We start from the raw sequence: 13203 nt of genomic DNA, 5'->3' as shown, positions 1-13203 counted from the left end.
CTATAGTACTGTATGGACGAACGCCCTTCTGAAAGCCAGCAAAATTATCCCATACAATGCAATGATAAAATTCTTCTCAGAAGTTCTGACCAATCATAAGTTTCATGTTTTCCTTGGTGACCAGATCTGCAGACCATGTACTCTCAATGATGGTTTACCATAGGGATCAGTCCTAGCACCATCTATATTAGTGACCTTCGGTGTTCATCATCATGGAAATTTGCTTATGCTGATGAGATTGTGTGATTGTGCAGTCAGAACAATTTACTTATCATAAAACAAATACTAAACAAGGACTTTAAAACCATGGAAGGATATTTCTTAAGATGAAGCTAAAATGAAAACCCCACCAAGACTCTAATGTCAGCACTTCATTTAAGTAATCCAAAGGCTATGACAGAACAGCATGTGGACTTCTGTTACCAATAGAAAAACACAATCCCACCCTGAATTATCTTGGTGTGACAATAGACCAAAGCTTCACCTGACAAAATAAAGATTAATATAAACCTCATCCAGAAACAGACAGGAAAAACATGGGAAGCTGATGCAAAAACCCCATGAACCTCTTCACTGTTCCTTGTTTAATCTACTACAGATACTGCTCATCCATCCAGACACATAGCTCTCACACATCACTCATTGACTCTCATCTTACCACCACCATGAGAATCATTACATAAAAACATGAGAACATAAGAATTGCCATGCTGAGTCAGACCAATGGTCCATCAAGTTCATAAAAGGTAGTAATAAGGAGGAGGGAGAAAAATTGTTCTTCTGATCCTTTGAGGATACGACAAGAAGCAATGGACTTACATTGCAGCAAGGGAGGTTTAGGTCGGACATTAGGAAAAACTTCCTGTCAGGGTGGTTAAGCACAGGGATAAATTGCCTAGGGAGGTGGTGGAATCTCCATCAGTGGAGATTTTTAAGAGCAGGTTAGACAAACACCTGTCAGGAATGGTCTAGATCAGTGGTGGGCAACCTGTGGCCCGCAGGCAGCCCATCAGGGTAATCTGATTGCGGGCCGCAAGACATTTTGCTGAGGTTGACCATCCGGTGGCCGTGGTTTGCTGTTCCTGACCAATGGGAGCTGAGGAAAGTGGTGGGCCACAGGGATGTGCTGGCTGCCTCTTTCCACAGCCTCCCATAGGCTGGGAACTGTGAACTGCAGTCACTGGGAGCTGCGGGGAGCTGTGCCTGCTGATGGTCAATGTCAGCAAAATGTCTCGCGGCCTGCCATCAGATTACCCTGATGGACCACATGTGGGCCACGGACTGCAGGTTGCCCACCACTGGTCTAAATAATATAGTCCTGCCATGAGTGCAGGGGACTGGACTAGATGACCTCGCAAGGTCCTTTTCAGTCCTAATATTCTATGAATATAGCCCAGTATCCTATCTTCCAACAGTGGCCAGTTCCAGATGCTTCAGAGCAGGGGTAAGCAACCTATGGCACGTGTGCCGAAGGCGGCACGCGAGCTGATTTTCAGTGGCACTCACACTGCCCGAGTCCTGGCCACTGGTCTGGGGGGGCTTTGCATTTTAATTTAATTTTAAATGAAACTTCTTAAACATTTTAAAACCTTATTTACTTTACATACAACAATAGTTTAGTTATATATTATAGACTTGTAGAAAGAGACATTTTAACGTTTTTAGAAGGTATTACTGGTACGCAAAACCTTAAATTAGAGTGAATAAATGAAGACTCGGCATAGCACTTCTGAAAGGTTGCCGACCCCTGCTTCAGAGGGAGTAAACAGAACCGTGCACTTTATTGAGTGATCTATCCCCCTTTCACCTGATCCTAATTCCTAGCAGTGAGAGGTTTTGGGACACCAAAAACATGGGGTTGCATTCCTGACGATCTTGGCTAATTGCTTTTGTGGGCCTATCCTCAATGAACTTATCTAGTTATTTTTTGAACCCAGTTATTCTTGTGGCCTTCAATGAGTCCCACAGGTTGACTGTGCTTTGTGTGAAGAAGTACTTACTTATGTCAGTTTTAAACCTGTTGCCAATAAATTTCATTGTGTGACCCCTGGTTTGTGAGTTATGTGAAGAGGTAAACAACACTTCCTTATTCACTTTCTCCACACCACTCATGATTTTATAGATTTCTATCATATCCCCTCCCTCAGCCATCACTTTTCCAACCTGAACAGTGCCAGTCTTTTTAATCTCTCCTCATATGGAAGCTTTTTAATCTCTCTTCATATGGAAGATGTTCCATACCCCTAATAATTTTCATTGCCATTCTCTGGACATTTTCCAATTCTAATATATCTTTATTGAGATGGGGTGACCAGAACTGCACAAAGTATTCAACATGTGGGGGTACTATGGATTTATATAGTGGCATTATGATATGCTCTGTCTAATTATCTACCCCTTTCCCAATGGTTCCTGGTTGGTCCTGCTAGTGAAGGCAGGGGGCTGGACTCGATGACCCTTCAGGGTCCCTTCCAGTTCTAGGAGATAGGTATATATCCATTATTTTTCTTTTTTTTCTGTTAGCTTTTTTGACTGCTGTTTCACATTGAGTGGATGTTTTCAGAGAACTATCTATGACTCCAAGAGCTCTTTCCTGAGTTGTAACAGCTAATTTAGACCTCATCATTTTGTATGTATGATTGGGATTATATTTTCCAGTGTACTTTACTTTGCATTTATCAACATTGAATTTCATCTTTCATTTTCTTGCCCAGACACCCAATTTTGTGAGATCCCTTTGTGATTCTTCGCAGTCTGCTTTGGACCTAACTATCCTGAGTAATTTTGTATCATCTCACTGTTTACCACCTTTCCCAGATCTTTTATGAACATGTTGAACAGCACTGGTCCCAGTACAGTTCTCTTGGGGACCCTGCTATTTACCTCTCCACACTGAAAACTGACCATTTATTCCTACCCTTTGTTTCCTATCTTAATCCATGAGAGGAACTTCCCTCTATCCCATCACTCCTTTGCTTTGCTTAAAAGACTTCAGTGAGGAACTTTGCTTTCTGCAAGTCTAAGGACACTATATCCACTCGATTGCCCATGTTTGTTAACACAAGGTGTGATTTTCCTGTACAAAAGCCATGTTGACTCTTCCCCAACATACCATGTTCATCTATGTGTTTGATAATTCTGTTCTTTATTATAGTTTCAACCAATTTGCCTGATACTGAAGTTAAGCTTACTAGCCTGTTATTGCCAGGATTACCTCTGGAGACTTTTTTAAAAATCAGCATCACATTAGCTATCCACCAGTCATCTGGTACAGAGGCTGTTTTCAGCAATAGGTTACATACCACAGTTAGAACTGCAATTTCATATTTGAGTTCTTTCAGAACTTTTGGGTGAATACCATCTGGTTCTGGTGAATTATTGCTGTTAAATTTATCAGTTTGTTCCAAAACCTCCTCTACAGACACCTCAATCTGGGACAATTCCTCAGATCTGTCACTTAAAAAGAATTGCTCAGGTGTAGGAATTTTCTGACATCACCTGCAGTGAAGAATGATTCAAATTAAAATTACAGTAAATCACATGGTGCAGTAAACTCAACACCACAATCATAGCTTCCCATATTGGCACACATCCACCGACCCTAAGTTCATCATGACAAGATAATTTTTCAGGAGTCCAATTGTATCCAACGAAAGAAAGATCTGCCAATACATGAAGATCTAAATAACAAGCTGAGATTCAAACTCCAATCTAGAAAACCTTTTTGGTTTGCAGTGCAAGAGCTCAAAGAATCAGGGTTTTCCCTGGAAGATCAATGGCAAGCAAAGTGGAAGGATGCCAACATTCCATATAAACATCTCATCAGGGATCCAACTGAAGAACCCAGTGGCTCGCTGCCCCCCCCCCCCACTCCCCTCATTGAAACTATGGTACATTTTGAACCACATTCACACATCACATGGCAGATGTGCCTATCTCTCCATAAATGGGGACTAAGACACAAATCCTATTTGCGACTGCAGAAACAGACTTCAAACTATGGAACATCTTGTTAACCAATGTTCCACATAATATCTTGGTGGAATCTCTGCCATCTACTCTGCAACACCTGAAGCAATCAAACTGGATCATGAACTTAAGACTTGAACATCTAACTTTGCTTTTTTTAAGACATATGATGCCTTTAAGATGACTCCTTTCCTTCTTATATGCCGAGCTGGAAAGAGAATTTGATTGATGCAGGTTTGTATCTGTGGTTCTGGCAAAACAAGTATTTCTTTAGGAGAGATCTGAATGGGCAGAGAGAGGAAATATGGCATATTCAGATTGAAACCATACGAGGCAGCATGGAACAAGACAAGGGCAAGAGTGGGAGGAGAGAAAAAAAGGACGGGGAACATTACGAGAAATGAGATGCAAGATATAGTCTACAACAGAGTTGTGCAGGGCCTTCAAGGTGAAGCTGAGCAGTTTAAACTTGATGTGGTGTGTAAGGGGGGAGCTGGTGCAGGGATTCAAAGGAAAGAGTAATATGGTCATATCAACGGACAATAATCATTGCAGCAGCCTTCTGGAAACACTAAAGGGGTGGGTGTCAGAGAAGCATAAAAGGAGGCGGTTTGCAGTAATCAAGGAGGGAAATGATAAGGACTTGGATAAGTGTTTTAGCCATTGAGACACAAAGAATAGGGTTAAAGTAAAAAAAGCGGTAAGATTTTTACCAACAAAATCACATTTCATTACTAGTCTCATGAATTAACCAATGACAAGAGCAAGTTTTATAATTATTAGCAACCCCCCAATTTAGAATTTAAATGGTTTTGCTTACTTTTCCTACTGTGACTGCAAACAAAATATAAATCCATAATGGTATTATAAAATGTCCTCACTTATCCCCTAAAAATGTCCAGAGTATTTCTATAACATAAACCTACACACATTAGCTGCCCTCAGCTTTGCTTCTTTACTGGTACAATAGCTTTAACTACCAGCAATAACCAATTTCCTTAGGCATTATAAGCTTAAATAACACCTGACAGTACAAGTCATTGTGAACATGCCCACAGAGGAGTAGTGTACATGGCTAATGGACTCATGCAGGGCACTGGAGGATATGTTGAAGAGTATTTCTACTTAACACCTACTACTAGGGTAGGAAAGGAAAGTTTATTATAATGTAATGTGTGACATAAATATATATCAGTTGTCATTCTAAGTGACATCTACTTTCATTTTACCTCAGGTTATTATTTAAGTAATAAATCCTAACAAGGTGAGCTTTATCATCCCACTGAGTCTTTCCAGGAGGTAAGGACACAAGGTGATAGCAAGAACGCTGGAAACATGATAATTCCTGACAGCTGCTGCTTGAGCACAAGTTAAATTGAACAGTTTATCTCAGCATAAAGATGTTATAAGGTTTTATGTTTAATTTAAAAAAATTAACATAAAACCCAGAGAAAGCAGAGTTAGGCAATCTTTCACAAACATGACATACTACAATCACTGTATAAGCTGGATTAGTACTTATTACCATGCTACTAGAGAATTAAGCTGTTTTTAGACCACCAAAGAGCTTTAAATTGCAACTTTTGTCTCTGTAAGAGAAACCTATATTTAAAATGTCTGCTAAATTCAAATTAACAGCTACATCATTAGCTTACCATCTCACAAAAAGTACATTTAAACTGCTATTACAGTATTCTTATCCAGACCCATCAAGACTACAAACATGTTAATACATGCAGTACATTTCTTTACACTATAACTACTGTACATACTACCCTGACACCTGCATTAAAGATCACCTTTCTTAAACAACCATCTGCTCTTAATCGTCACCCCAAAGTGTCCCAAGCATTTTGCAGCGTTTTAAATGATCACTTCTCCAACGCAACCAGAATAAATCCCAAATATAGTATCAACATCTCTTCGAAGACAGGCTGAACTGCTTTGGACTTCAGTGCCCAGTAAGCACACACTCTACAAGCCCCCATCCTGCATATACATAAGCTTGTGCTTAACTTTAATCATGTAAGTAGCCTCTTTGACATCGGTGGAACTACTTATGTGAATTAAGTTAAGCAGATGCTGAGGTATTTGAAGGATCAGGGCCATGATTTGTGCACAGGATAGTCTGAGTTCTGCATAGGTCTGTCTATTAAAATTTTTATAGTAAAACACAGAAGAGCAGTAACATATAAAAAGCTTTACATTTTAATTTCACGTATGTCTATAGTAACTGGCAAAGTATTTTTGTCAGCACAAAGGTGGCTCCACTACCTCAAGTGTGGCAAAATAGAGGGTGTGTTGAAGAGGGAAGAAGGTGTGGCAGATTTAGAGCTCACAGCAGCAGCATAAAGCTCTCCTTAGATGAGTGGAGATTCAAGTCCATATATCTTTTTTGCAAGATTGTGCAAAAAGATTGTGATTGAAACACACAGCACTCAGGAAAATCAGTGTAGGCACTGTTAACTCTTCTCATATATATATATTATATTAGGTCTTACAATTTCATGATCCAGAATTATATTTGATCAGTACTTGTATAGGAAACCTCTAGGGAAAACCCAAGAAGGAATATTCTTTAGATGATGCTATTTGGATCCATACTGATCCATCCATCAGCAGGATGTTTAAGACACTGTGATGTTGGAGGTACACTCTTTGGATAATAGATTTGTCTTGAGATTTTTGACGTCCTGTACTAATTAAAAATCCCAGGACACTTTTCACAAGACTACAGGTGATTACTGTATTCCGCCCAAATAATGATTTAGATTATTATATTCTCTCTCTAGATAAAATTCCTTCCTAAAATTCCAATTGGATGTGGTAAACAGCTTCACTTCCAATCCTAATGTGCTGTGTAAGTTCTACAGTTTTGAACATTCATACAATTTTATCCCAAATATCACTGTATTTCATAATACATTTGACTGCAAACTTTTTAAGGCAAGGATCATGGCTAGATGTGAATTTATACAGCACCCAGCACTGGGGGGCCCTGATCCTGAATTACGGCTTATGCCCTTTCCCCCCTCCCTCGATGTGGAGAGGAAATATACAACAGCTTTTAACCCCAAGTTATAACTTGCACACACTGGTTTGTGCTAAAGCAAATATTTATTAACTACAAAAGATAGATTTTAAGTGATTATAAGGGATAGCAGAGATCAAAGCAGATTATCTAGCAAATACAAAAAAAATGTAACCCAAGTTTAATATGCTACAGAGATTGGATATGAGTAGCAAATTCTCACCCTTAATGATTATTTAAGCTGGCCCTTAAAGGGCAAGCTGTATTTGCTTGCAGCTTAAACCCCCAGGTATTCCTGTCACAGGCTAGAAATCCCTCTAGCCTGGGTCCAGCCCTTCCCCCCAGTGCAGTCCTTGCTCTTCAGGTGTTTTCAAGAGTCTTCTTTGGGTGGGGAGTCAGTGAAGAGCCTCGATGATGTCATTCCCATGCCTTAAATAGCTTTTGTATATGATGGGAACCCTTTGTCTCCAAGCTTGGTTCCCAAGCCTTTCAGTGGAAAAAACACTGGTATTCCAAGATGGAGTCCAGTACCAAGTGATCTGGTCACATGCCCCCATAGTGTCATAGTAGCCAAGACTCGGAAGCTGTTTGTAGCATCCTCCGGAAGGCTTCCCGGTGGGAGATGAACTTCTTCTAAGGCCTATTGTTTTCTCTAATGGCCCTTACCTGCCAGTCATCTAGACTGATTGTATTCTGCCTAGTGGGTGTTTCCCAAGTGTAAACACATTTGTAATAGATGCATAGACAATATTCCTAACTTCAGATACCAAAATGATACAAGCATATAAATAAGATAATCATAGTCAGTAAATCATAGCCTTTTCAAGGATACCTCACATGACCTATCTTGCATAAAATACATCATATTTATGCCATAATCACATCATAATAATATCTCTATGAAGAATATGGGGCATCGTGTTAGAGTTTTGTTATGAAATTACATTAACTATATCTAAATATTAGAGTAAATAGTATTTTAAAGGGACAAATTTTGCACTGAGACCAGTGTGAAGCAGCCCTTTAGGAAAGTAGGGGCAAGATTTGGATAGGGCAATACACATCATGAAGCTCAGCTCCATGGTGATCTCCTGTACACCAGCATGCAAAATGTGGGATCAGAGAAAGGGCCAGAAAACTGTGGTAGTACACTCATAACCGGATTCTCCCTGTGGAGCAAGTGTGTCGAGATGAAAGTGGCTACTAGCCTCTGGGATGTAGCAGTGACTTCATATCTTTTAGGGAGCACTCCTCCCTTCCTGCTTTACCACCCCACAAAGTTACTATGAGCCCAGACCAGCTACCCAGGTGCACATGGGCCTGAGGATTTGGATTTATGTTATCTTTTTAAATGAAACATTAATTGTACATAAAATATTTTTATTAATTAAATGTATACTAGATGAGGTATTTTGCTTTAATACCATATATAATTTGGATGTGATCTCTTCTAAAAGTTATATTTTTATGTGCATATATTGAGAATGCATAAATTACAATAAAACATAAAAAAGCTTTTCTGTTTTCCTTAAAACAACATGACTGAATTTCTAAACAATGATAACACTAATAAATAATATATATCAATATACAATATAATAAATAATAAATTAATCTCTTTTTCATGTGGCATGTACTATTGTCAAGAAGGCTTATTATTATAAAATATATTCTACAAATTAAGGGCTTTTTTTAAATATAGAAAGTAATTTGAAATGTTTACAAAAAATAATTAAGTCTTACTATTGTAATGTTCTTTATTTTTCAGAACAAGTCACAAAGTTGTCATCCCTTTCATCATAATTAGGCCATGCGTTTGTCATATGTATTTATTATGTACTTTCATAAATATTTACAAATATTAATTATAAAGAAAAATATTTTTCTTTTGTAATTACTATATGTACATAGGAAAATATAAGTAGTAAATATTCATGAATCCTATTTGTTCATTTATTTTAAAGGGTTTTATTTTGTTTTTGTTTTTACTTTTAGATTGTACAAAATGCTCATTTCATTACATGTGCAAAATATTTTAAATGCCCAATGCCTTTTTGATGTATTTGTTACAAGAATATTTTCTAGTACTATGCCCCATTGCTCAGTGTATTGGGAAATCTTGATCCCATTAATACATGAGGCTCTGGATATAGTTTCCAAAAGTACGGAACTTCCTGTGTGTTAAACTCAGAAGGATTTCCTGTATATCATCCCTTCCATCCAACCAAATTTCCCGTACGTCAACCCCATCTCTATCTGAGCAAAATCCTGTCAGTCCCCTTCCAACTATTTTAGTTGGGTGTGGTGGTGGTGGTTTTCCAGAACCACTGTTTCATATCCCAGTTCTCTACTCTGTTCCTCCTTAGGCATGCGTCTTCAGACACCTATTAAGGATATGCACCGTGGGTGGGATTTTCAAAAGCACTCACTGTTGACCTAACTGCTCCTATTAGAACTAAGGCCAGGTCTACAATTAGACCTATATAAGTATTACTGCGTCGTTCAGGGGTGTGTAAAACTGTACACTCCTGAGCGACATAATTATACCAACCTAACCCCTGCATAGACTGTGTTATGTTGATCGGAGGTGCATTAACTATGCCGATGGCATCGTAGCATCTTCACTAACATTCTACAGTGGTACAGCTGTGCCACTGTAGTGCTGTGGGTGAAGACAAGCCCTTAAAGACTACTGTTGACTTCAATGGGAAACAAATTAGCCTAATGGTGTACACTATGGAAAATCTCACCCTTTAACAATTCAAGTGGACAGATAAATGTGCTCACTATTTTGTCTTTAGTCCCAGCTATTTGGGTTCACTGAATGTTACTTCAGCATCTCACCATAATATTTTCATACAATCAGACATAAAGCCAAGTTGCAGTTTAGCTCAGATTCCAATTTTAATGGTCAGATCTTCAGCTGGTGCAAATCTACTGATTTCTTGCACTGATTTACACCATCTCTCAAATCTACAGCCCTAAATCTGTATTACACTTTTTATGTGCCCTCTGATTCAAGAGACACTGAAAAAGGATTTCATGCAACAGATACGTACTTTTTATTTAACTATAACATCAAGAAGTAAACTTGAAATAGATTCTTTTAGAGATAAGACTTTTATATTTAACTAAAGATTCTTTAAAGAATGCTTTCTCTGTTTTAGGTAACTGCACTGAAGCATCCTGAATTTTACTAAGAGTATGCTAATAATTTTCTTCCTGATCTGTAATTATATTTGACTACAATTAATTACTGACAGATACACATTTTCACTTTAAGGGCACATTGCTCACCATGAAATACATAATCTCCTCTGCTTCAATAAACAGAAAGGGTCAAGACCAAACAGATATAGCTGGGATGATGGATGGGAAAAGCCATGGTTTCACAGCTTCTTCATCCCTTTCAGATACCTTAAAAAATAAATAATAATTAAAAAAAAATGTTCACAAAATACAGTGCAACATCAAGAGGTGAGGACTTCCAGTAGGTGAAATTTAACCATTGGCAGAGGGCTTGTACAAGGCCCTCTGCAACATCAAAACCCTCTGCACAATGAGGTGTAAGAGGAGCACGGTCCCAGAGGAGTGGAGGATGGGAAGCTAGTTCTACCTATTCTAGAATAGATGCATTGAGACAGGCCAGGGAAGAGACCACTGGGTGCATGCTTTTAAAAATCCACAAATTCATTGAGAAAGAGTCTGCAAAGGGCAGACAAAGTGCCAAATAGTGCCTCTATAATTTCTAGGCTCTAAATTTCATATAGTTCCCTATTTTTTCATGGTTAAACCTCACAGTGAACCAATTTAATGGTTCTGGTTTGTGTTTACATAACGTTCACTAGAATCAGAAGTGGTATCAATGACCTTTCTAGACCACAGCATGTGACTTCCCCAAAGAGCTATCCCAATGAAATAGGTTGAACTCAAAATGCAGCAAACAGCAGCAAAAAAATTGTGCAAGTTTTATATGGGCAGTACGGAAACACCATAAAGTTCTAACAAGCCATGAGTTCATTAAACATAGGGCAAATTCAGACCAAGGCTGATTCTCAATGTTTTTGCTGTTTTGCACAATTAAAGTCATTACTCCATTTAAAGGACTAATACATTTTCTGCTTTTGGAGAAGAAGTCCTTCTTAAGAATCTCCTGTCGCATCTTGAATATTCTAAGAACAGAAAAGGATCAGAGCCTCAAGCACCTTATTAAGCAGTTTTACAATTCTGGTGTCACTCAAACATATCAGGTGAGTGATTGTTTCTTATGTCACTTCTGCAATTTGATCTCCAAGCACTATGTACACGTTTGAGGGCTGTTGCTGATAGGAGCACATTATTTTGTGAAAAATGTATTTCAAGTTTTTCTAATATTATGTCACTCTGAAATTAAATCTGAGCATCTAAAACCCTAAAGATAACTCCAATGCCTTTTAAAAACTTTTTGTGGCAGCTAACTCTTTTGTAGCTAATTTTCACAAGTATTGGCACCCCTATGTGTCTACCCTAAAGGTTGTTACCCCTGCACAAGAATGGGGCCTTAAGAAAAGCAGGATTCTCCCAAGAAAACTAACACAGTCCTTGAAAAACTGAGACTGTCACAAAACCTGAGCAGCTGGCAACTCTGTCACCATGAAGTATCCATATGGAAGACCGTGATGTGTCAAACTACCCAAAACGATTTTGGATAGTGTAGAAGATAGAATAAATAATTCAGTATCTTCAACACTTTCAACAGCAGGTAGTAGATATGCTACCTGCTTCTATGATGTGCCAAAATGTAACATGTGAGAGAGAGACAGAGAAAGAATGTGAGCATCTCCAAACTGTTTTCATGTGGATATATTGCTTGAGGAAGTTCTCTCTTTAGAGGCATATGATTGCTATCAGAAGTTTGTCAGTAACAGGCAACACTGCAGTGCATTAGGAAAAGTATAGGAAAAATCAGATATTCATGAAAATGCTTTTAATATATATGCACACAAAATATAGATGTAATAACTGAAAATCTATGTTACACATTATGGTGAGATTTTACACATGAAAATACCAGGAAATTCAAAGTATGGTTTCCCCTCAACTGTAATGCAGCCCCTTCATGCATATGTAATATTTGTTATTACTTCATAGAGTGATAACTTTTCTATCTTAATACATACTGTACAGTATATGCAATATGGACACAAAGTGGCAGTGGGAATCATAACTTTAAATGCACTGATTTTTGTCAATGCAAAATCTCAACCATAAAGTTATATATAATATTTTACATTTATATCATTTTTCATCACTTTTTAAATAAAAATCAAATATTTAAAGTAAATCAATAAGGAATGTTATATTCTATATCAACTGTACATTATTATCAATCATTGATTGAAATATTTAATTTCATCCTAACAGCTACATTAAACACATTTTCAATTGATTTGGATCTATATATGCAACACAATTTTTAGTGTAATCTATAGTGACTGATCATTTTATCTCATGTGCTTTGGTAACATAAGTCTCTAGCTACGGCAACCCTACTAAGATAGAAAAAAAGAGTGACTGTGAAAAGAAAGGTTTCAGAGTAGCAGCCGAGTTAGTCTGTATCCGCAAAAAGAACAGGAGTACTTGTGGCATCTTAGAAACTAACAAATTTATTTGAGCATAAGCTTTCATGGGCTACAGCCCACTTCATCGGATGCATGCAGCAGAAAATACAGTAGGAAGATATATATATATATATATATATACACACACAGAGAACATGAAACAATGGGTGTTACCATACACACTCTAACGAGAGTGATCAGTTAAGGTGAGCTATTATAAGCAGGAGAGAAAAAAACGTTTTGCAGTGGTGATCAAAATGGTCCATTTGCAGCAGTTGACAAGAAGTTGTGAGGAACAGTGGGGGGGGGGGGAGAAGGAGGATAAACATGGAGAAATAGTTTTACTTTGTGTAATGACCCATCCACTCCCAGTGTTTATTCAAGCCTAATTTAATGGTGTCCATTTTGCAAATTAATTTCAATTCAGCAGTCTCTCACTGGAGTCTGTTTTTGAAGTTTTTTTGGCCTGTAATCGAGTGACCAGGGAGATTGAAGTGTTCTCCGACTGGTTTTTTAATGTTAGAATTCTTGACGTCTGATTTGTGTCCATTTATTCTTTTACGTAGAGACTGTCCGGTTTGGCCAATGTACATGGCAGAGGGA

At 38.0% G+C, this 13203-nt stretch overlaps 1 protein-coding gene across 31 annotated transcripts in view; it reads right to left on the bottom strand.

Moving 5' to 3' along the window:
- The window catches only part of GTDC1 (glycosyltransferase like domain containing 1), a 266987-nt gene that overhangs the window by 144207 nt on the left and 109577 nt on the right, over window positions 1-13203 (bottom strand). For 2 of the 31 annotated variants that reach the window (XM_039495034.1, XM_039495037.1), the window contains one exon: window positions 10298-10417. The exons of the other annotated variants lie outside the window; for them this stretch is intronic. The gene's annotated coding sequence lies outside the window, so the exon portion shown is untranslated. The remainder of the gene's footprint in view (window positions 1-10297; window positions 10418-13203) is intronic. 31 annotated transcript variants of the gene reach the window in all.

The sequence above is a fragment of the Mauremys reevesii genome, linkage group 11, assembly GCF_016161935.1.
Source record: "Mauremys reevesii isolate NIE-2019 linkage group 11, ASM1616193v1, whole genome shotgun sequence".
In the NCBI taxonomy this organism is placed as follows: Eukaryota; Metazoa; Chordata; order Testudines; family Geoemydidae; genus Mauremys; species Mauremys reevesii.
This window is presented reverse-complemented; position numbering and strand designations above follow the sequence as displayed.